Source organism: Sciurus vulgaris (assembly GCF_902686455.1).
Source record: "Sciurus vulgaris genome assembly, chromosome: 12".
Lineage (NCBI taxonomy): Eukaryota > Metazoa > Chordata > Mammalia > Rodentia > Sciuridae > Sciurus > Sciurus vulgaris.
The window spans coordinates 23,742,898-23,768,271 of record NC_136473.1 but is presented as its reverse complement, the minus strand read 5'-3'; the positions used below and the strand labels follow the sequence as shown (position 1 = coordinate 23,768,271).

At 38.2% G+C, this 25,374-nt stretch overlaps 1 long non-coding RNA gene across 1 annotated transcript in view; it reads left to right on the top strand.

Moving 5' to 3' along the window:
- The window catches only part of LOC306641291, a 65,442-nt gene extending 41,063 nt beyond the window's left edge, over positions 1-24,379 (top strand). The window contains exons 2-3 of the long non-coding RNA XR_013758111.1: positions 23,416-23,495; positions 24,184-24,379. This is a non-coding gene — a long non-coding RNA (uncharacterized lncRNA). The remainder of the gene's footprint in view (positions 1-23,415; positions 23,496-24,183) is intronic.
- The last annotated feature ends 995 nt before the right edge of the window (positions 24,380-25,374 follow it).

Sequence of the window (25,374 nt, the reverse complement as noted above, 5' to 3'; positions counted from 1 at the left end):
TCTTTCCATCTTCTGAGGTCGTCAATTTCTTTTAGTGTTCTCTAGTTTTCTTTCTTTCTTTCTTTCTTTCTTTCTTTCTTTCTTTCTTTCTTTCTTTCTTTCTTTCTTTCTTTCTTTCTTTCTTTCTTTCTTTCTTTTATTGTAAACAAATGGGTTACATGTTGTTTCTCTATTAGTACATGGAGTCAAGGCATACCATTTGTGTAATCATACATTTACATAGGGTGATGTTGTTTGATTCATTCTGTTATTATTTTTTTCCCTCCCCTCCACCCCTCCCACCGCTCTTTTCCCTCTATGTTGGGGGCTGTGCCAAGTTGGCGGCGCCAGGATGGCGCCTGGTCACATCGGCAGTGAGGAGGTTAATTGACATAAGCACACTCAGGTGATTTTCTCGACCACACACACAATGTATGCGCATGTGTTCTCGAGCACTAATTGCCTGCTCGGAGCATCTCGCCTAATCTTTGCGTAAGAGGCGAGGCCCTGCTCTCCGCCTCCTGGAGGTGATATAAGCATAGGCCGAGCGAGACAGAGACACAGCAGCCATTAGCAGAAAAGCAGTAGAAGAAGACACACGTGCAGCAGCAGCCAGAGGGAAAAACACGAGGCAGCAGCTAGTAGGGAAAAGCGGCGGCAGCAGCCAGAAGAAAGAACACAGCAGCTAGTAGGGACGGACAGCAGCCATTAGCAGAAAAGCAGTAGAAGAAGACACACGCAGGGAAAAGCAGCTAGGAAACGCACCACGGCAGCTAGTAGGGAGAAGTGGCACAGCAGCGAGTAGGGACAGCGGCGGAAGGCAGATCGCGGAATGGAGAACTGAGACGCATCACTAAACCACCTTAGGTAGATGTACCCTTAGTTCACAGGATGCAGGACTTTAAGGTGTAGCAAGTCTCTTCCTCTAAGCTCTAAGCAAAGCCTGTCTTTCTCTCAAAGTTTCTCTCTTAAGCAAAGTTTCTTTCTCTCTGATAAGCGGGGTCTCTCTCTCTCTCCTCTCAAAGCAAGTAAACCTCCTTTCCTCTGTCCTCTATAAACAAGCAAGCAAGAAAGCAGTGCACTAAAGAGAAAGATAGAAGTGCCTCAGTTTCCACTCCACCACCCATAAGACCCGTGCAAGTTGTTGCTGCAGACGGTGACAAATATCCATGGATTTTGGAACCGCAAAGAGCCAGCGACACCTCTATACAGTCCTTCCTTCCTCCATTCTTACCACGCTCCTTAACCCTAACCCTAAACCTAACCCTAACTCCTCTCACCCCCCATTATATGTCCTCATCCACTTATCAGTGAGATCATTCATCCTTTGGCTTTTTGAGATTGGCTTATCTCACTTAGCATGATATTCTCCAATTTCATCCATTTGCCTGCAAATGCCATAATTTTATCATTCTTCATGGTGGAGTAATATTCCATTGTATATATATGCCACAGTTTCTTTATCCATTCATCAATTGAAGGACATCTAGGTTGGTTCCACAATCTGGCTATGGTGAATTGAGCAATAATGAACATTGATGTGGCTGTATCTCTGTAGTATGCTGATTTTAAGTCCTTTGGGTATAGGCCAAGGAGTGGGATAGCTGGGTCAAATGGTGGTTCCATTCCAAGCTTTCTGAGGAATCTCCATACTGCTTTCCAGAGTGGCTGCACTAATTTGCATCCCCACCAGCAATGTATGAGTGTACCTTTTTCCCCACATCCTCGCCAACACCTATTGTTGCTTGTATTCTTGATAATCGCCATCCTAATTGGGGTGAGATGGAATCTTAGGGTAGTTTTGATTTGCATTTCTCTTATTACTAGAGATGTTGAACATTTTTTCATTTATCTGTTGATTGCTTGTACATCTTCTGTGAAGTGTCTGTTCATTTCCTTAGCCCATTTGTTGATTGGATTATTTGTATTCTTGGTGTAGAGTTTTTTGAGTTCTTTATAGATTCTGGAAATTAGCACTCTATCTGAAGTATGATTGGCAAAGATATTCTCCCACTCTGTAGGCTCTCTCTTCACATTACTGATAGTTTCCTTTGCTGAGAGAAAGCTTTTTAGTTTGAATCTATTCCAGTTGTTGATTCTTGCTTTTATTTCTTGTGCTATGGGAGACCTGTTAAGGAAGTCTGATCCTAAGCCAACAAGTTGAAGATTTGGACCTACTTTTTCTTCTGTAAGATGCAGGGTCTCTGGTCTGATTCCGAGGTCCTTGATCCATTTTGAGTTGAGTTTTGTGCAGGGTGAGAGATAGGGGTTTAATTTCATTCTGTTGCATATAGTTTTCCAGTTTTCCCAACACCATTTGTTGAAGAGGCTATCTTTTTTCCATTGCATATTTTTGGCCCCTTTGTCTAGTATGAGAAAATTGTATTTATTTGGGTTTGTGTCCATTGATCTACCTGTCTATTTTGGTACCAATACCATGCCGTTTTTGTTACTATTGCTTTGTAATAGAGTTGAAGATCTGGTATTGTGATACCCCCTGCTTCGCTCTTTCTACTGAGGATTGCTTTAGCTATTCTGGGTTTTTTATTCTTCCAGATGAATTTCAGAATTGCTTGCTCTATTTCTGTAAGGTACATCATTGGGATTGTAATTGGAATTGCATTGAATCTGTATAGCACTTTAGGTAGTATGGCCATTTTGACAATATTAATTCTGCCTATCCAAGATCATGGGAGATCTTTCCATCTTCTAAGGTTTGCTTTAATTTCTTTCTTTGGTGTTCTGTAGTTCTCATTGTAGAGGTCTTTTACCTCTTTTGTGAGATTGATTCCCAAGTATTTTATTTTCTTCGATGCTACTGTGAATGGGCTAATTTTCCTAATTTCTCTTTCTGAAGATTCATCACTTATGTATAAAAATGCATTGGATTTATGAGCATTGATCTTGTAACCTGCTACTTTACTGAATTCACTTATGAGTTCTAAAAGTTTTCTGGTGGAATTTCCAGATTCCTCTAAACATATAATCATGTAGATCAGCTGTTGAAATGTGTATGAGCACCTGCCATGTCTGAACAAGATGCCCCGTGGTCCCATGTGGAAATAGCTTCTGGTTCGGAGTGAGAAAGAGACATGCCAGCAGATGATTTCTGTACAGTGGGGTATGGTAAATGCAGAGCAGAAGTCTGCATATCGCCCTGAGTGCAGAAGGAGAGACAACACTCAGCCTGGGGTCAGAGCCAGGGCTGCTGAAAAAATAATACTCAAAGGAGAAGAGGAATTTGCCACATGTAGGTAAGGGTGAGAAGAAAGGGTCATTAAAAGAAGAGAGAGGAGGGAAAGAGAAAAGGATCAGGACACGAAGTGTGTCAGTGACAATGTGCAGCTTGTTGATGCTGGAGCTTAGGATGGTGTGAAGCAAGGGATGACGGGAGACATCCCCAAAGACCAGATTATAAAAAGACGCTAAGTCTGGACCAAATCCTTTGGGGGATTTGGGATTTTAAACAAGAGAATAATATCGCCAGACTTGCATGTTAGAGAACTCATCCTGATGGCAGGTGGAGAAGAGAATCTACCTGCCAAGATGGAGATTGGATGGGAATCAGTTACAGAGATAATAAAGATAGGATTGAGGTCATAAAAGAAGGGGAGAAGTGGACAGATTGGAGGGACATTTAGGAGGTGAAACCTGTGGTAGGTGAGGGAAAGCAAGATGCCTGAGTTTTCTCCCAGCAAGTAGCCTGGCTGGGCTACTGGATGGATCCTGGTGAGATGAACATGTAACATGGAAGCTCAGCAGATACAGGGATAGGAAAGCTGGGAGTGCAGGGAGATTTCTTGCTCTTAAAAAATAGCACTTTAGGGCTGGGGATATAACTCAGTTGGTAGAGTGCTTCCCTTGCAAGCACAAGGCCCTAGTACTGCAAAAAAAAAAAAAAAAAAAGCACTTTATCATAAATGCAGTATGTGACTATCATAGTAAACTAAAAAATGCAGAGAAACCAAAAGTAGAAGAAAAAGATCCCCTTCAATTCTCCCTATTACATTCTTAGCCTATACCTTTCTAAATCTTTTTTTCTGGGAGATCAGACTGTCTGCTCTCGTCTCTTAGTTACTTTTTTAAAAAATTAATAATCTCTTTTTCCTGTTCATAAATTCTTTTCTTTGTCCTCAATATGTCCTTTATGCCTAGTTTGTCTAAATCCAGTTCTAACATAGAACCACAAAATGCACCTGATTGTTGCATATCACAGACATGATTTCAAACAGCATGGTATTCCCCCGCCCCCATGATACTGCCTTGTTAAAGAAACACTGGCTATCGAACACCTGCTGTGACCAGTTAACCACAGAACGTCCCACCTTTTGGATCTATCTGGAACTGCCTAAAGCGGGTATCATTTAGTTTATTTCTTCATCCTATAGGGAGATTCTTCCATAGTCATCAGTGAAAGGAAAACAAGTAATAAGCATAGAAAATGACAAGTAAGTCATTTCTGAGGCAGAAAGACAGGAAGTGCAAAATCTTCAGCAAAGGGGCATGATATTTGAGAAGATCCTTAAATATGAGTAGAACCTGGATAGTTAGCCAGGTTGAGAAGAATCCCAGTGAGATGGCACCATGAGTAAAGTTTCAGATAAAAGGACAGCTGAAGTTCTGACCTACACCTTAGTTAATTCTGTCATTTGGAGAATGCTGGCAGTGCTTCCCAGCACTACTGAATGGTAGCAGGTGCTCTTAGTGTTTGTCTTGATGCATCATGGAAACATTATCACTAGGAGTGTTTAAAAAGTATATCTTCCAGATTACCTTGCCAAAGAATACTGATGATTCTATTAATTTTACCACCAGGAAGAGTGCAATCCAATGAATTTCTTTTTGAATGTATATCGGATACAGAAACATATTTCTATTCTTTTACCTTCTGACCATGTTTTATTTGGATCCCTTAAAGATGTCCGAGGATGATCTAAATCTTCAGAATGCGTTGTATCTGTGACAGTGATACTGAATATCTTTTTCTCTGATGTACTCTGGAAGCTTCTCAGCAATCAGAGTGGGCAGTTCCAGTCAGAAGTTAATTGAATCAAAAACAATGTAGAGCCATGCTTCTGAAAATAAATTATATCAAATGTCTTTTTAAATTTATCTTAGTAATTGGTATGTTCTTGTAAGACTGGATGGTTGAAATAAACAGAGGTTTCCTTCCTGTTAGGTTGTTAGCCTAAGATTGCGGTTATAACCCTAACAAGAAGCTGTTGAGAGGCAGTCTTGAGTGTTGAGAGGTCTGTGTTTTCTCTGTGTCCTTATTAACCTAGCGAGGGAACTTACAACTGACATTCCAAGCCCTGCAATCGTCTTCACCTCCTCCCTTTCCTTTGTTACCCAGAGCAAACCAGTCCTGAAACCCCATGGATGCTTCATCTAAAATGTCTCTTGTGATAGTTATTTTGAACTCATTTCAGACACTCACTATGTAGGCTATTGTTGCAATAAATTGACTGTTTTTTTCTGGTGTCCTTTATCTTCACTTACATAATGTTATGGTTTGGATGTGAAGTGTCCCCCAAAAGCTCAAATGTGAGACATAGCAGGAAGGTTCAGAGGGAGAAATGATTGGGTGGTAAGAGAGTTAACCCAATCAGTGAATCAATCCCTGATGGAATTAATTGAAGTGGTAGGGTGTGGCTGGAGAAGACTTTGGGGGATATATTTTGTATCTGGAGAGGGGAGACTCTCTCTGCTTCCTGATGATGTGAGCTGCTTCCCTCTACCATGGTCTTCTGCCATGATGTTCTGCCTCACCTCGATTTGAGCCCTGAGGAATGGAGCCAGTCTTCTGTGAACTAAGACCTCTGAACCCATGAGCCCTCAAATAAACCTTTCCTTCTCCATAATTGTGCTGGTCAGATCATTTAGTCACCGTAGCAAAAAAGCTCACTGAAATACACACCTTCTACCAGATAAATTATTCTGACACTTAAACTCCAGCATACTACAAACTATCACTACTGCCCACACACTTCAGCCCTTCAAAGATCATGAGACAAAAATCACATTCCATTAGTCCCACAAAGAAACTTCTGACACAGCCTGACCTAACATGCAGTCCTTCCCAACTCTAATTCTTTGCTCCTGCCGTGTTCCTGCCTGGATGCTCCTCCTTCTCTGACTGTATCTACGTCCTGCCTGTATTTTAAGGTTCATCTCAAGTCTATGGAGCTTTTCTTAATGGTTGTATGGCACAGTTATACCTCCATCTTTTATGAAATTGCATATTTCAATTGATTCATGTCACTCATTTTGATTTGCTATTACTTCTCACTTGGTCTTTTGTTACCACATAACAATTCATTGTTTTCATGTTTAAGGCTGCACAATCACCTTTGCTGAATATTGCTGGAAGAGAGGTCACATACTTTGTGCTATCCTTTGGTTTAATAGGAATTTGTTTTCTATTAAATATTTCTTTTAAAGGAAAAAAAGGTGTTCATTTTTAGACTTCCCAATTATTTTAGCTTTCTGTCACCTGAGTTAGCTTTCTGTCATCTGAGTTAAAGTCCCTTGGAACTTTAACCAGCCCAGGACCAGACAGATTCTCAGCCAAGTTCTACAAGATCTTCAAAGAAGAACTAATACCAATGTCCCTCAAATTATTTCAAGAATTAGAAAAGGAGGGAACCCTTCCAAACTCGTTCTATGAGGCTAGTATCACCCTGATACCCAAACCAGGCAAAGACACATCAAGGAAAGAAAACTTCAGACCAATATCTCTCATGAATATGATGCAAAAATTCTCAATAAGATTCTGGCAACTCACATACAAAAAACATATAAAAAAGATAGTGCATCATGATCAAGTGGGTTTCATCCCAGGGATACAAGGTTGTTTCAACATACAGAAATCTATAAATGTAATTCATCACATCAATAGACTTAGAGACAAAATTCATATAATCATCTCAATAGATACAGAAAATGCATTTGACAAAGGTACCTCTTTGTGTTCAAAATACTAGAAAAACGAGGGATAGTAGGAACATACCTGAACATTGTAAAAGCTATCTATGCTAAGCCGAAGGCCAACATCATTCTAAATGGAGAAAAATTGAAAGCATTCTCTCTAAAATCTGGAATAAGACAGGGATGCCCTCTCTCACCACTTCCATTCAACACAGTCCTTGAAACTCTAGCCAGAGCAATCAGACAGACAAAAGAAATTAGAGGGAGATGAACAGGAAAAGAAGAACTCAAACTATCACCATTTGCCAACCACATGATTTTATACTTAGAGGATCCAAAAAGTTTCACCTAAAAACTTCTAGAACTCAAAAATGAATTCAGCAAAGTAGCAGGATATAAAATCAACACCCACAAATCAAATGCATTCCTATGCATCAATGATGAATCCTCTGAAAGAGAAATTAGGAAAACTACCCCATTCACAATAAACTCAAAAACAAAAACAAAAATCTTGAGAATCAACCTAACAAAAGGGGTGAAAGAACTCTACAATGAAAACTACAGAACACTAAAGAAATAAATCAAAGAAGACCTTAAAAGATGTAAAGATCTCCCATGCTCTTGGATAGACAGAATTAATATTGTCAAAATGGCCATACTACAAAAAGCATTATACAGATTTAATATAATTCCAATTAAAATACCAATGATGTTCCTCATTGAAATAGAAAAAGCACTCATGAAATTCATTGGTAAAATAAGAGACCTAGAATAGCCAAAGCAATCCTTAGCAAGAAGACTGAAGCAATAGGCATCACAGTATCAGACCTTAAACTATACTACAGAGCAATAGTAACAAAAACAGCATAGTATTGGCACCAAAATAGACATGTAGACCAATGGTATGAAATAGAGGACACAGAGACAAATCCACATAAATACAATTATCTCATACTAGACAAAGGTGCCAAAAACATACAATGGAGAAAAGATAGCCTCTTCAACAAATGATGCTCAGAAAACTGGAAATCCATATGCAGCAAAATGAAACTAAATCCCTATCTCTCACCCTGCACAAAGCTCAACTCAAAGTGCATCAAGGACATAGGAATTAGATCAGAGACCCTGCACCTAATAGAAGAAAAAGTAGGTCCAAATCTTCATCATGTTGGCTTAGGGCCTGACTTCCTTAACAACACTCCCAAAGTGCAAGAAATAAAATTAAGAATCAATAACTGGGATGGATTCAAACTAAAAAGTTTCTTATCAGCAATAACCTGAAGAAAGAGCCTACAGAATGGGAGAAAATCTTTATCACAAGCATATCAGATAGAGTACTAATATCTAAGACATATAAAGAACTCAAAAAAATTAACACCAAACAAATAATAATAATAACCCAATCAATAAATGGGTTAAGGAAATGAGCAGACACTTCACAGAAGATATACAATTGATGATCAACAAATATATGAAAAATTCTCAAATCTCTAGCAAACTAGAAAAAATGCAAATAAAAACTACTCTAAGATTTCATCTTATGCCAGTCATAATGGCAATTATCAAGAATACAAGCAGCAATAAGTGTTGGCAAGGATGTGGGGGGGAAAAGGTACACTGATTAATTGCTGGTGGGACTGTAAATTGGTGCAACCACTATTGAAAGCAGTATGGAGATTCCTCAGAAAAATTGGAATGGAACCACCATTTGACCCAGTTATCTTACTCCTCAGTCCATATCCAAAGGACTTAAAATCAGCATACTACAGTGACACAGTCCCATGATAGTTTATAGCAGCTCAATTCATAATAGTTAAACTGTGGAACCAATCTAGATGCCCTTAAATAGATGAATGGATAAGGAAAATGTGGTACATATAAACAACGGAATATTACTCAGCTTTAAAGAAGAATGAAATTAAGACATATGCAGGTGAGTGGATGGAGTTGGAGAATATCATGCTAAGTGAAGTAAGCCAGTCCCATTATGGAAGTAAGCCATTATAAATCAGTAAATGGGGGCGGGGACAAGGGAAGAATGGAGGATTTTTGGATAGGGCAGAGGGAAAGGGGGAATGGGGAGGTGGTATGGGGTGGGAAAAGTGGTGGAATGAGACAGACATTATTTCCTATGCATATGTATGATTACACAAATGGTGTGACTCTGCATTGTGTACAACCAGAGAAATGAAAAGTTGTGCTCCATTTGTGTCCAATGAGTCAAAGTGCATTGTGTTGTCATGTACCACTAATTAGAACAAATAAAAATAAGAAAGAAAAAGAAATTAAAAATTTTCCAAGACTAAATTAAAAAATAAAAACAACTTTGCAGATCAAACATATTGCAAATTTTTAAGACATATCTTTAAATATACGCCAAGAAAAAAATACATCTTAAAGGTGACAAATAGTTTCCACATAAAGGACTACAATAGCCTGTTTCTGTCTTCAAAAAAGTGGTTTACTTTCTGTAATAAAAGTCCACTTCCATTAGCAAAGTAAAATTCTTTTTTAATGATTTCATTTTTTCCATTTTATTTGTTCTAATTAGTTATACATGACAGTAATATGCACTTGGACACATCATACATATATGGAGTATAATTTCTCATTCTTCTGATTGTAACTGTAGAATCACACCAGTTGTATAGTCATGTGTGTACATTGGGTAATAATGTCAAAATTCTTATAACCTTCAACTCCAGGCTGGACTTAAATCTGATTGAAGGGAAAACTTCTACATCATAGCTTTGTTCTCTTGTAAATTTTCAAGTGCAATAAAATACCAATTAAAATCAAAACAAAACATAGATTGAGTGTGTGTCCCATTTCTCTTGTATGCTTCATGGCTCTGCCATTGACGTGTATGTCTCTAACCCTAAATCCTGGTTGATTTGGTTTCCTTAAATTCATAGCAGAAAAAATAATTTTTTATATAATTAGATATTATGCTTATTAGGTGAGTTATAGAATATATTCTAAGAAATTAAAATTTTAGCATATGAGATACAGAAAATGTCAGATTTTTCTGCTAAATTTTAACTAGCAGATTTTTAACTGCCATTCATCTAGCACTCAAAGAGAATCATGTTTTCAACATGAATTTTCCAGATAGCTCAAACTTACCTAATTAAGCATATAGCTATGAAAAAACCTCAATCAGGGGCTCGGGCAATGGCTCAGTAGTAGAGCACTTGCCTGGCATGTGTGAGCCCTGGGTTCCACCACCAGGAATGAAAAAATTTTAAAAATTTTAAAAAGAGAGAAAAAAAGAAAAGGAAGGAAGAAAGGAAGGAAAATGTCAATCAAAACAAAAACTTAAAAAAAAATATAGAGGTTCTCAAGATGGCAGACTAGAGGGTGGCTGCATTTCATGTTGCTCCAGAACTCAGGATTCAAAAGAGGAAATATTGAGAGACTTGGGACCAACTCAAAGCCGCCGTGTGAGTCTCTCCCATTGGGGAGACGTCCCGGATGGGGCGGTAGCCCCAGAACGCAGGGAACTTTGTGAAGTAGAGCTGCCTGGCGAGACACCCCTCCCCTCGCTGGAGCAGTGAACTCGGACAACTGGGAGCATCGTAGAGGAGGCTGCTCAGCACAGCGTTTGGACTCGGAGCAGCCCACCAGGGCTCCGGGCAGCTGCCCAGAGAAGGAGGTGCATGGCGAGCTGTTTGGACTCAGAGTGACTGCTCCTGAACACCCGGGGGACTGCCCAGAGGAGGAGGAGGAGCACAGTGGGTTGCTTGGACACAGAGTGACTGCACCAGGGCTACAGGCGGTTGTCAGGAGGAGGAGGTGCGCAGTGAGTTGCTTGGACTCATAGCGACCGCACCGGAATTCCGGGGGTCTGCCTGGAGGAAGAGGCGTGCAGTGGGTTGCTGGGACTCTGTGCGGGCCTCCAGGCGGCTGCTCAGAGGAGGGGCCGCACAGCCAGGCGATTAGGTGCAGAGCAGGGTCCCAGGACCTAGGCGGCTTCTTGGTGGAAGAGCCGCACAGAGACAAGCTGAGGGGCAGAGCAAAGGTTCCAGGACTGCGGGCAGATTCTCTGAGGAGAGGCAGCCTAAGAAGACTTGTCTGCAAAGGGTGAGGCTCCCAGGCCCAGGAGGTAGGTCTGGGCCCCTGGGAACGTTGCAGAGGAAGGCAGCCCAGCCCAGGTGGTAGTTGTGGATTGAGGGGAACCTCTAGGAGGGGATCTGACCAGCGAGACCTCCCCACCGGGTGAGTCTTCCCCGCCGGGTGAGGTTTTCCCACAAGGATGGTAAAACCAGAGACACAGGCCCAAACAGGTCTTACCTCAGCCCACAGCCTAGTTCCCCTTTGGATGACCATTGGTCAACAAGTGGAGGCACCTCTGCCCACTAGCAGGGAATATACCCCACCTGAAGGCCACCACCCCTAGAGAGGCAGCATCCTCGTGGAGCACCACATTATCAACTTCCTCCAAGACTTCAGGCTACTGAAGACTAAGAGGGGATATACTAGAAATCTTCAGGGACATTATAAGTCAAAGGAGGAAATCTATAATATCTCAGCAGTCCACTGATATCTGAATAATATGAGAAAACAAGGGAAGAAAATGCCCCAAACAAATCTAGATGTTACATCAATAAAATCCAATGACAACATGGCAGAAGAAATGACAGAAAGGGAGTTCAGAATGTACATAATTAAAATGATCACGGAAGCAAACGATGAGATGAAAGAGCAAATGCAGGCATTGAATGATGAGATGAAAGAGCAAATGCAGGCATTGAATGATTGCACCAATCGACAGTTAAAAGAGCAAATACAGGAAGCAAAAAATCATTTCAGGGGCTGGAGAGATAGCTCAGTTGGTAGAGTGCTTGCCTTGCAAGCACAAGGCCCTAGGTTCAATCCCCAGCACCAAAAAGAAAAAAAAAAAAAAAAAAAGATCATTTCAATAAAGAGTTAGAGATATTGAAAAAAAAAAACAAACAGAAATCCTTGAAATGAAGGAAACAATAAACCAAATTAAGAACTCCATAGAAAGCATATCCAGTAGGATAGAACACCTGGAAGACAGAACATCAGACATTGAAGACAAAATATTTAACCTTGAAAACAAAGTTGACCAAACAGAGAAGAAGTTAAGAAATCATGAACAGAATCTACAAGAACTATGGGATATCATGAAAAGACCAAATTTAAGAATCATTGGGATTGAGGAGGGCTTAGAGAGACAAACCAAAGGAATGAACAATCTATTCAATGAAATAATATCAGAAAATTTCCCAAATCTGAAGAATGAAATGGAAAATCAAGTTCAAGAGGCTTATAGGACTCCAAATACACAAAACTACAACAAACCCACACCAAGGCACATTATAATGAAAATACCTAACATACAAAATAAAGACAGAATTTTAAAGGCTGAGAGAGAAAAGAACCAAATTACATTCAGGGGGAAACCAATACGGATATCAGCAGATTTTTCAATCCAGACCCTAAAAGCTAGAAGTGCCTGGAACAACATTTTTCAAGCCCTGAAAGAAAATGGATGCCAACCAAGAATCTTATACCCAGCAAAACTTACCTTCAGATTTGACAACGAAATAGAATCCTTCCATGATAAACAAAAGCTAAAAGAATTTACAAAAAGAAAGCCAGAATTACAGAACATTCTCAGCAAAATATTCCATGAGGAAGAGATGAAAAACAAAGAAGCAAATCAGCAAAGGGAGGAACTATCCTAAAGGAATTGTCAAATAAAGGAGGAACCAAGTCATGTAAAAAATAAATAAATAAATAAAAAATGAGCCAGATGACCAGGAATACAAATCATATCTCAATAATAACCCTGAATATTAATGGCCTGAACTCATCAATCAAAAGACATAGACTGGCAGATTGGATTAAAAATGTTATGTTGCCTGCAAGAGACTTACTTCATAGAAAGAGATACCCACAGACTAGAGGTGAAAGGATGGGGAAAAACATACTATACACATGGACTCAGCAAAAAAGCCTGGGTACCCATCCTCATTTCAGATAATGTGGACTTCAAGCCAAAGTTAGTCAGAAGGGATAAAGAAGGACATTTCATACTGCTTAAAGGAAGCATAAATCAGCAAGAAATAACAATCATAAATATCTATGCCCCAAACAGTGGCGCATCCATGTATGTCAAACAAATCCTTCTCAATCTCAGAAACCAAATAGACCATAACACAATAATACTAGGTGATTTTAACACGCCTCTCTCACCACTGGACAGATCTTTCAAACAAAAATTGAACAAAGAAACCATAGATCTCAATAACACAATCAATAATTTAGACTTAATGGACATTTATAGAATATACCATCCAACCAACTTTCTTCTCAGCAGCACATGGATCCTTCTCTAAAATAGACCATATATTATGCCACAAAGCTAATGTTAGCAAATACAAGAAGATAGAGACACTACCTTGTATTCTATCAGATCATAATGGATTGAAATTAGAAATAAATGAAAGAGTAAAAAACAGAAACTACTCTAACACCTGGAGATTAAACAATATGCTATTATATGATGAATGGATAACAGAAGATATTAGGAAGGAAATTAAAAAATTCTTAGAGATAAATGAGAACAAAGAAACATCATATCAAAATCTTTGGGACACTATGAAAGCAGTACTTAGAGGAAATTTATTTCATGGAGCGCATTTAATAAAAGAAGTAAAACTCAACAAATAAACAACCTAACACTACAGCTCAAAGCCCTAGAAAAAGAAAACGGACCAACACCAAAAGTAGTAGAAGACAGGAAATAGTGAAACTCAGAGCTGAAATCAACAAAATTGAAACAAAAGAAACAATACAAAAAATTGACAAAATAAATAGTTGGTTCTTTGAAAAAATAAACAAAATTGATAAACCCTTAGCCACACTAACAAAGAGAAGATGAGAGAAAACCCAAATAACTAAAATTCGAAATGAACAAGGAAATATCACAACAAACACGATTGAAATACAAAACATAATTAGAAGCTATTTTGAAAATCTATACTCCAACAAAATAGAAAATTTCAAAGACATCAACAGGTTTCTAGAGACATATGAATTGCCTAAATTGAACGAGGAGGACATACACAATTTAAATAGACCAATTTCAAGTACTGAAATAGAAGAAGTCATCAAAAGCCTACCAACAAAGAAAAGTCCAGGACCAGATGGGTTCTCAGCTGAGTTCTACAAAACTTTAAAGAAGAGCTCACTCCAATACTCCTCAAAGTATTCCATGAAATAGAAGAGGAGGGAACACTCCCAAACTCATCCTATGAAGCCAATATTACCCTGATACCTAAACCAGACAGAGACACATCGAGGAAAGAAAATTTCAGACCAATGTCCTTAATGAACATCGACGCAAAAATTCTCAACAAAATTTTAGCAAATTGCATACAAAAACATATTAAAAAGATAGTGCATCATGATCAAGTGGGTTTCATCCCAGGGATGCAAGGTTGGTTCAACATCAGGAAATCAATAAATGTAATTCACCATATCAATAGACTTAAAGTCAAGAATCACATGATTATTTCAATAGATGCAGAAAAAGCATTTGATAAAATACAGCACCCCTTCATGCTCAAAACACTAGAAAAAATAGGGATGGTGGGAATATTCCTTAACATTATAAAGGCCATCTATGCTAAGCCCATGGCTAACATCATTCTAAATGGTGAAAAACTGAAAGCATTCCCCCTAAAAACTGGAACAAGGCAGGGATGCCCCCTTTCACCACTTCTATTCAATATTGTCCTTGAAACTCTAGCCACAGCAATTAGACAGTCCAAAGAAATTAAAGGGATACGAATAGGAAAGAACTCAAAGTATCCCTATTTGCGGATGATATGATTATATACTTAGAGGAACCAGGAAATTCCACCAGAAAACTCTTAGAACTCATAAGTGAATTCAGTAAAGTAGCAGGTTACAAGATCCATGCTCATAAATCCAATGCATTTTTATACATAAGTGATGAATCTCTGAAAAGAAAAATTAGGAAAACTACCCCATTCACAATAGCATTGAAAAAAATAAAATACTTGGGAATCAATTTAATAAAAGAGGTGAAAGACCTCTACAATGAGAACTACAGAACACCAAAGAAAGAAATTAAAGCAAACCTTAGAAGATGGAAAGATCTCCCATGTTCTTGGATAGGCCGAATTAATATTGTCAAAATGGCCATACTACTAAAAGTGCTATACAGATTCAATGCAATTCCAATTAAAATCCCAATTATGTACCTTACAGAAATAGAGCAAGCAATCATGAAATTCATCTGAAAGAATAAGAAACCCAGAATAGCTAAAGCAATCCTTCGCAGGAAAAATGAAGCGGGGGTATCACAATACCAGATCTTCAACTCTATTACAAAGCAATAGTAACAAAGACGGCATATTATTGGTACCAAAATAGACAGGTAGATCAGTGGTACAGAATAGAGGAAATGGACACAAACCCAAATAAATACAATTTTCTCATACTAGACAAAGGGGCCAAAAATATGCAATGGAAAAAAGATAGCCTCTTCAACAAATGGTGTTGGGAAAATTGGAAATCCATATGCAACAGAATGAAACTAAACCCATATCTCTCATCATGCATGAAACTAAACTCAAAATGGATCAAGGACCTTGGAATCAGACCAGAGACCCTGCAGATTATAGAAGAAAAAATAGGTCCAGATCTTCAATATGTCGGCTTAGGACCAGACTTCCTCAACAGGACTCCCATAGCACAAGAAATAAAAGCAAGAATCAATAACTGGGATAGATTCAAACTAAAAAGCTTTCTCTCAGCAAAGGAAACTATCAGCAATGCGAAGAAAGAGCCTACAGAGTGGGAGAATATCTTTGCCAATCATACTTCAGATAGAGCACTAATCTCCAGAATCTATAAAGAACTAAAAAAACTCAACACCAAGAATACAAATAACCCAATTGACAAATGGGCTAAAGAAATGAACAGACACTTCAGAGAAGAAGATGTGCAAGCAATCAACAAACATATGAAAAAATGTTCAACATCTCTAGTAATAAGAGAAATTCTAATCAAAACTACCCTAAGATTCCATCTCACCCCAATTAGAATGGCAATTATGAAGAATACAAGCAACAACAGGTGTTGGCGAGGATGTGGGGAAAAAGGTACACTCATACATTGCTGGTGGGGTTGTAAATTAGTGCAGCCACTCTGGAAAGCAGTGTGGAGATTCCTTAGAAAACTTGGAATGGAACCACCATTTGACCCAGCTATCCCACTCCTTGGCCTATACCCAAAGGACTTAAAATCAGCATACTACAGAGATACAGCCACATCAATGTTCATAGCTGCTCAATTCACAATAGCCAGATTGTGGAACCAACCTAGATGCCCTTCAATTGATGAATGGATAAAGAAACTGTGGCATATATATACAATGGAATATTACTCCACCATAAAGAATGATAAAATTATGGCATTTGCAGGCAAATGGATGAAATTAGAGAATATCATGCTAAGTGAGATAAGCCAATCTCAAAAAACTAAAGGACGAATGATCTTGCTGATAAATAGATGAGGACATATAATGGGGGGTGGGAGGGGTTAGTGTTAGGGTTAGAGTTAGGGTTAGGGAGGGGGGCAAGAATGGAGGAAGGAAGGACTGTATCGAGGGAAAAAAGGGGTGGGAGGGGTGGGGGACGGGAAAAAATAACAGAATGAATCAAACAACATTACCCTATGTAAATTTATGATTATACAAATGGTATGCCTTTACTCCATGTACAAATAGAGAAACAACATGTATCCCATTTGTTTACAATAAAAAAACAAACAAACAAAAGAAACCAAATAAACCTTGAATATAAAAGAACTTAACCTTCCTTCAATATCTTAGGATCCTCATCATGGACATCAGGTGAGATGAAATATTGAAATCCAATGATGTCTTCAGAGCCCACAGAGCTTGTGTACAGCAATTTGTATGTTCAATGGGTCCATGCTCTTCTGTCTTGATACCTGAGTTTCTGTTTACTTCTCTATAACTTTGAACTTCCATTCATTTCCCCCCAACCCTTCCTTTGTCAAGGGATCAAGAGTTTATCTTCACCTTTGCCGACTTCTGGGCTCATAGTGGTGCTCCATGTCCTTCAGGGTTATATTCTGTGAAAAATGTGATAGACAGGGAAGAGGATATCTTTTTTTTTTTCTATTCTTTTTATTTTATTTAATTAATTAATTTATTTTATTGTAAACAAATGGGATACATGTTGTTTGTCTGTTTGTACATGGGTTAAAGGCATACCATTTGTATAATCATAAATTTACATATGGTAATGTTGTTTGATTCATTCTATTATTTTTTCCCTCCCCCCCACCCTTCTTTTCCCTCTAAACAGTCCTTTCATCCTCCATTCTTGTCCCCCTCCCTAACCCTACCCTAACCCTAACCCTAACACTAACTCCCCCACCCTCCCCCTTATGTGTCATCATCCACTTATCAGCGAGATCATTCGTCCTTTAGTTTTTTGAGATTGGCTTATCTCACTTAGCATGATATTCTCTAATTTCATCCATTTGCCTGCAAATGCCATAATTTTATTGTTCTTTATGGTGGAGTAATATTCCATTGTATATGTATACCACAGTTTCTTTATCCATTCATCAATTGAAGGGCATCTAGGTTGGTTCCACAATCTGGCTATTGTGAATTGAGCAGCTATGAACATTGATGTGGCTGTATCTCTGTAGTATGCTGATTTTAAGTCCTTTGGGTATAGGCCAAGGAGTGGGATAGCTGGGTCAAATGGTGGTTCCATTCCAAGTTTTCTAAGGAATCTCCACACTGCTTTCCAGAGTGGCTGCACTAATTTGCAGCCCCACCAGCAATGTATGAGTGTACCTTTTTCCCCACATCCTCGCCAACACCTATTGTTGCTTGTATTCTTCATAATTGCCATTCTAATTGGGGTGAGATGGAATCTTAGGGTAGTTTTGATTAGAATTTCTCTTATTACTAGAGATGTTGAACATTTTTTCATATGTTTGTTGATTGCTTGTACATCTTCTTCTCTGAAGTGTCTGTTCATTTCCTTAGCCCATTTGTTGATTGGATTATTTGTATTCTTGGTGTTGAGTTTTTTGAGTTCTTTATAGATTCTGGAGATTAGTGCTCTATCTGAAGTATGATTGGCAAAGATATTCTCCCACTCTGTAGGCTCTTTCTTCACATTACTGATAGTTTCCTTTGCTGAGAGAAAGCTTTTTAGTTTGAATCTATCCCAGTTGTTGATTCTTGCTTTTATTTCTTGTGCTATGGGAGTCCTGTTGAGGAAGTCTGGTCCTAGGCCGACATGTTGAAGATCTGGACCTACTTTTTCTTCTATAATCTGCAGGGTCTCTGGTCTGATTCCAAGGTCCTTAATCCATTTTGAGTTGAGTTTTGTGCAGGGTGAGAGATATGGGTTTAGTTTCATTCTGTTGCATATGGATTTCCAATTCTCCCAGCACCATTTGTTGAAGAGACTATCTTTTTTCCATTGCATATTTTTGGCCCCTTTGTCTAGTATGAGAAAATTGTATTTATTTGGGTTTGTGTCCATGTCCTCTATTCTGTACCATTGATCTACCTGTCTATTTTGGTACCAATAATATGCCATTTTTGTTACTATTGCTTTGTAATAGAGTTGAAGTTCAGGTATTGCGATACCCCCTGCTTCATTTTTCCTGCGAAGGATTGCTTTAGCTATTCTGGGTTTCTTATTCTTTCAGATGAATTTCATGATTGCTTGCTCTATTTCTGTAAGGTACATAATTGGGATTTTAATTGGAATTGCATTGAATCTGTATAGCCCTTTTAGTAGTATGGCCATTTTGACAATATTAATTCGGCCTATCCAAGAACATGGGAGATCTTTCCATCTTCTAAGGTTTGCTTTAATTTCTTTCTTTAGTGTTCTGTAGTTCTCATTGTAGAGGTCTTTCACCTCTTTTGTTAAATTGATTCCCAAGTATTTTATTTTCTTCGATGCTATCGTGAATGGGGTAGTTTTCATAATTTCTCTTTCTGAGGATTCATCACTTATGTATAAAAATGCATTGGATTTATGAGCATTGATCTTGTATCCTGCTACTTTACTGAATTCACTTATGAGTTCTAAGAGTTTTCTGTTGGAATTTCCTGGTTCCTCTAAGTATATAATCATATCATCCGCAAATAGGGATAGTTTGAGTTCTTCTTTTCCTATTCGTATTCCTTTAATTTCCTTGGTCTGTCTAATTGCTCTGGCTAGCATTTCAAGTACGATGTTGAATAGAAGTGGTGAAAGAGGACATCCCTGCCTTGTTCCAGTTTTTAGGGGGAATGCTTTCAGTTTTACACCGTTTAGAATGATATTAGCCATGGGCTTAGCATAGATGGCCTTTATAATGTTAAGGAATGTTTCCACTATCCCTATTTTTTCTAGTGTTTTGAGCATGAAGGGGTGCTGTGTTTTATCAAATGCTTTTTCTGCCTCTATTGAAATAATCATGTGATTCTTGACTTTAAGTCTATTGATATGGTGAATTACATTTATTGATTTCCTGATGTTGAACCAACCTTGCATCCCTGGGATAAAACCCACTTGATCGTGGTGCACCATCTTTTTAATATATTTTTGTATTCGATTTGCTAAAATTTTGTTGAGAATTTTTGTGTCAATGTGGAAGAGGAATTCTTATGGTTCCTTCTCCCACCCCAAATCTATTCTGTTGGGAGAAATAGGTCCACCATGATATTTTATAGAAACAGATGCTTAAATAAACTCACTGGTGGTTGGAGGAAGTGGGAGGATCTGTGGAGAGGGGAGGCGAATGTATCTTGTGAAATCCATGTTGTGTGAAACCTAAGCAATCTAATGCATCTAAGCAATCTCAGAAAGAACTGGGCCAATGAACAGACATTCCAATGGAAATACTCTTGAGAGCTCAGGCATATCTAAGTTTTTCTCCCATCTGTCTCTAGACACCTTACATAAAAATCTGCTCTGAGTTAGAATGTCAAGACCAGGGACTCTGGAAGCAGAGAGGTGAAGACAATGTAAGGAAATGTCATTATCTTTCAAAAGAAAATACCCTGTTCTCCCAAGATCCTTGAGGAATACTGAAGAGCAGTCATTGACACAAAATTCTAGATCTCCAAGTTTCCCTTCTCAGGACCCCCTTATGCTGAACTTGGGGAGACTTTCCTTTACTCTGGTCCAAGGCTCACAACCACTGACTTCCACAGCACAGCTGAGACACTGGAGGGGAGTGCACAATATTTGACTAATAGATGTGTCATATTTCTGTCCACTTGCCTCACCTGACCTGGATCTTCATGAGGGGAGAGGCTATTTGTAACTGTAGCACACAGCAATTGATGTCCCATCAAATGTGTGGTAAGGAATTAAGCCACAGGGATCCTTTCAGAAATTGCTTCTTTTTTATTATATTAATCTCTGAATCTTAAACACTGACATCAGGTGAGCCTACCTAGAATTATTGTTAACCTGATATATTTAGCTGTAGTGTGTCAATTTTTTTATTTCTTAATTTTATTTGTTCTAATTAGTTGCACATGATGGTAGAATGCATCATACATTTTGATAGATCATACATAAATGGAGTATAATCTCTCATTTTTCTGATTATACATATTATAGAATCACATTGGTTATGCAGGCATACATGTACCTGAGGTAATAATGTCTGTTTCACTTTTTATCATTCCTCCCCCATAACCCTCCCCCTCCTCCACTCCTGTCTACCTAATACAGAGTGACTCTATTCTACCCTATCCACACACCTTATTGTGAATTAGCATCCTCATATCAGAGAAATCATTTGGCCTTTGGTTTTTTGGGGCTTGGCTTATTTCACTTAGCATGATATTCTCTAACTCCACTCATTTACCAGCAAATGCCAAAATGTATTTCTTCTTTAAGGCTGAGTAATATTCCATTGTGTGTGTGTGTGTATCTATTCCAACGTTCTTTTCCTTTAAAAGTCTTTGATGTTTCTCAGGTGGAAGGTGATAAGGGTCAGAATGAGTATCATATATTTACCTCAAATTAACTTCTGTTTTAGGTTATAACTTTAAAATTTTTAGGGTGGAGGAGAATGTGAAATTTGAAAACTTATTTTGCAATCAGACTTTGTGATTTCAGAGTAGATGGGTAAACCTTACTGTAGTATTTGCTTAATATTGTTTTAATCAACAAATCAAAGTGGGGAATGTACAACTTGAGGAATCTTTGCTTCATTCAATTCTTTCCTTCTTTCTTCTTTTTTTTTTTTTTTTTTTTTTTTTTTTTGGTGCTGGAGATTTAACCCAAGGGCTCTCTCCCACTGAGTTACATCCCCAGCACTTTTTTAATTTAAAAAAAAAAATTGAGACAGGATCTCACTGAGTTGCTGAGGCTAGTCTTGAACTTGCGCTCCTCAGGCCTCAGCCTCTACTTCATTTAATTCCAATGACAACTTTATATTAATAACTTTCACATTGTACCACCAGAGACTTAAATTTCCTTGGGTTTAGGGCCACATACATGACATTGTTAGATTTTGCATTTAGAGAGGTTATTGCTTAGTTAAACTTTTCAGCTGAATGATGAATTCCTAATGCTTTTCACTTTATTTAGCCTAAATTCTTTTTGGCATACAACATGATTTTAGTTTAGTGCTTGAAAAGGGAGGCTTAAATTCCTGGCTCATCTGAATATCTAGAAAGTACTTAGATAAACTTTTTGGTGGCAGGGGGAGCAATAGTGGTCTGTTAGTTGTTTGCCACAAATCATAAGATGTTTAAATAGATGGTGGTCACAGGCACATGTCCTGGTGAAATGAAATTTCCTTTTCAAAAGTTTTTTGGGGTTTCCTTCTGATTATAATAAGCTTGTGATTTAGATGATCAGATTTTTATCACAAAACAGTCTCCGCATACTTTCACATCTGCAAAGATACGAAGGCTACCCCTGTACCTATTATCTCATGGAGGGCATTTATTATTTTAATTTTTATTAACGTGTTTTAATTGTACCTGTTCATAGGATTCAGTATATTTGCACATGTGCATACAGCATGCACTGTTTGAATCCAACTTTCCTTATCTACCAACTCCCCTCAATCTCTAGTAATCACTAATCCACATTTAAGTTGACTTTTTTTAGCTTCCTCATATGAGAGAGAACATGAAGTACTTGTTTTTTTGTGCCTGGTTTATTTCACTTAGCATAAGGTCCTCCAGTTCCATCTAAAGAGATTTAAAGTCAATTTGGAAATTCTTTCAAGGTCAGTTAACATTGCCCACAGTCACCCCTACCCCTCCCAAATCTTGTGATCTAGAATAGGTTCTCCTCTTTCTGTTGGCATTTCTGGGGATGTTTTGTTACTCACAGAATTGGGACATGGCTAGTAAAAATTTAATTTAGACAAAAACAAATTTAGCTATTTCTCAATTGTTTACTGTTTTTAGCAAAAAGGAAAATAATTTTTCCCTTCTTTGGTTTCATCTTTAAATTTCCCTGATGCCCTGCTGATCTTCTCAGTGCTTTATCTGATTCTTTGGCATTTGAGAAACAGTGCTTTCTGTTGAGTTTTACATTTGTCAGAGAAGAAAAGTCTGAGAGTCAATATAGATCATTCCAGCTTTCTCTGTACTTAACATTTAAGTGAATGAAAACTGGATCTTATAAATATGTAAGTTGATAGACAGGGTTAACCACCTCTTTAACAGTTTTAAACAACCGCTTACATGTACAAATGCAAGGTTGTTGGATTTGTATACTTAGACACTTTGTAAGATATTCTTTAAGTGTGGGTGGAGGAGAATGTGAGATTTGAAAGCTTATTGTAGAATCAGCCTTTTGTGATTTCGGAGTAGATGGATAAACTATGATATAACAGCTTCCATTTCATGGTGACTTTATAAGTCAGGCACTGTCCTGAGCACTTCCATGTATTATTTTATTTATTCTTCATAACAATTCTATGAAGAACATACTATTACTATCCATATTACATAGGTTAAAACAGCAGAAGTAGGTTAAATAATTTACTTGCCCAAAGTCACATAGCTTGGATCTCATGAAGTGGCATTTAATGGTAACCCAGCAGGTCAGGGGAACTTGATCATGGCTGTGGCTCACTTTGCTGGTTTCTGGTCTGATTTAAGTTGGGATTCATGGCTTCTGCCTGTTCTCTTTGCGGGCAGGGTTTCAGTTATATTAGAGTGTCTTTCCCTACACAATTTGTAGATCTGAAGACTTTGCATGTTATTTAAAAATGACTCTTTCCAAGTGTTCTCACTGATAATTTTGGTAGAAGGAAGAAATGCCAAATAAAGATGGACACTGAACAGAACTAAATGAACAAGAACACTTGATTTCCTTACCAGGTAGAGGACACAGGTGATCCCAGCTCATAGCATTCGCAATCCTACCCCAGGCCACGTCTGTGCCTCTTCCCTTCTCTCTCCTCCTCCTTCAACAGGTCCCGTACTGCTGGCTACAAGGTCTAGTCAAGTAACGAAAGGTGGATGACTCATGGCACCTCACCCTGCCTGGTTTCAGGTATGTTAAGATTGTGTTTACTTAAGAACCACAACAAGGAGCTTATAATATTTGGATTAATTTATGCTCTCCCATTTTAATTAAAGAAAAAAAAGTTTTTTGTTTGTTTAATTCAAGTAATCTGGCCAATAAACTGAACATTTCTGAGAGGTCCTATTAACTGGTCTGACCACTCCAGGCATTAAAATCCTGCTGAAACATTCAGTCAGAGTCACAGTATACCCAGGCCAAATTGTTATTGATAACGATGCCAGAAAGAGTTTCATTTTACCTGGGACATTAGAAGGCAACAAAAGAATGAATTGAAACCGACAGAACCCAAACAGCTTGATAGCATTGGACGTTTGATTTGTACCACAAATTCCTTTCGTTTTGGTTCTAGGCTAACCAAAGTTCTTACAAACTGGTTTTCCACACAGTTCAATTCTGGGTGGGGGTGGGGGTGGGGGTTTTGGGGGTACAGATACACCCTGTATCTCTTTCATTAAAAATGAACCCATTGGCATGTTGGTTTATTAACTTTATCTCCAGTGACCTTGGTTAGGGTGATTCAGCCTCCCTGAACTCGGTCAACTTGAAACGGTGGCCGGCGTGAGCTTGTGAGTGTGCAAGTTTGTGGCCACGTCCCGGACAGTGGTGGATTGGAACTAGTACCCCTCGGGTGATTATTCTGTTGTCTTTCTCCAAGGAGACACCTGGATGTGGCTGTTCATTTTTGTCTAAAACTTTTATACGAAGATCTTAGCTTGAGAATGAGACTAGTATGGTCTTTCCCGAATCACCCCAGCAAGATCCTGTGACTCAATCAGCTATTCGGATAAGAAGACAATTGTCTTATGCAAATTCTCTCTAAAGATATATTAAAATAAAGGGGAAAAATGTCTTAACCCAAATTATCCTGTGTGATTGGCATAATTGTCTCAAGTAGACACAACCCTAATCACTGAGTCTGAATATTATTCCATTTACAAAAAAGGAGGATCATAATTATCTAAACGACTCATTATATGTAAAATCATTTTATGCCATGTTTTGAATAATCCCAGAAAGAAAAGTGTCACCTAAAAACAAAGTAAAAAGGAAGGACAGCTGAGATGCAGAGAACACGTATTTTGAAGAACTACAGTGTATTCCGGAGCTCTGCCAGGTGCTTTGACCTGTTACCTCACTTAATTTTAAGAACGACTCAGCAAAGTGACCAATTTGCACATTTCACCATTGAAGAAATGCAGCAGGCCTTCTTAATGACAATGGTTTAGAAACTCAATTAAGATCAGGAGTTAAAAAATGGGAGAACCAAATTTTAATCTACATTCTTTACCTTCATCTCTAGATCACTTGGTTAAATATGATGCTGCCTTTTTTTTTTTTAAGCCATGAGCAAAGTTTAAAGATAAGTTATTTGTGTTGACAATAAGAAATATTCTAATTAGAAATGATAAATAGGATTATTCTGTTTTTTCCCCCTCTCTCTGGACATTTAGGAATTGTTAGAGTCATCTGAGATAGAATATTTTATAGCTCATTTAATGACTGGGAGATATTTCACTTTGAAAGAAAAAAATATTCCTCAGAAGATTAAAAATTCGACTTATTCTTGGCTACTACTGTGGACCCAAACTAAACTTTTGATTCCAGCTTCCAATTCTGTGTAAAAGTCCATTGCTGGCCGGTTAGATTGATTTAATGTACTTCAATTTAAGAAATGCTCATTGGGCAACTACTATGTGGTACGTACCCCCTTAAGGAAATCAAAGAAAAGGCATAATATACAAGTAAATCAGCAACTATAAAGTAGTGTAATAAATACCACAGCCTGGGCTGTCACAGAGAAACCAGAGAAACCACAGCAAGCTTTATGGAGATTTATTGGCTGTTT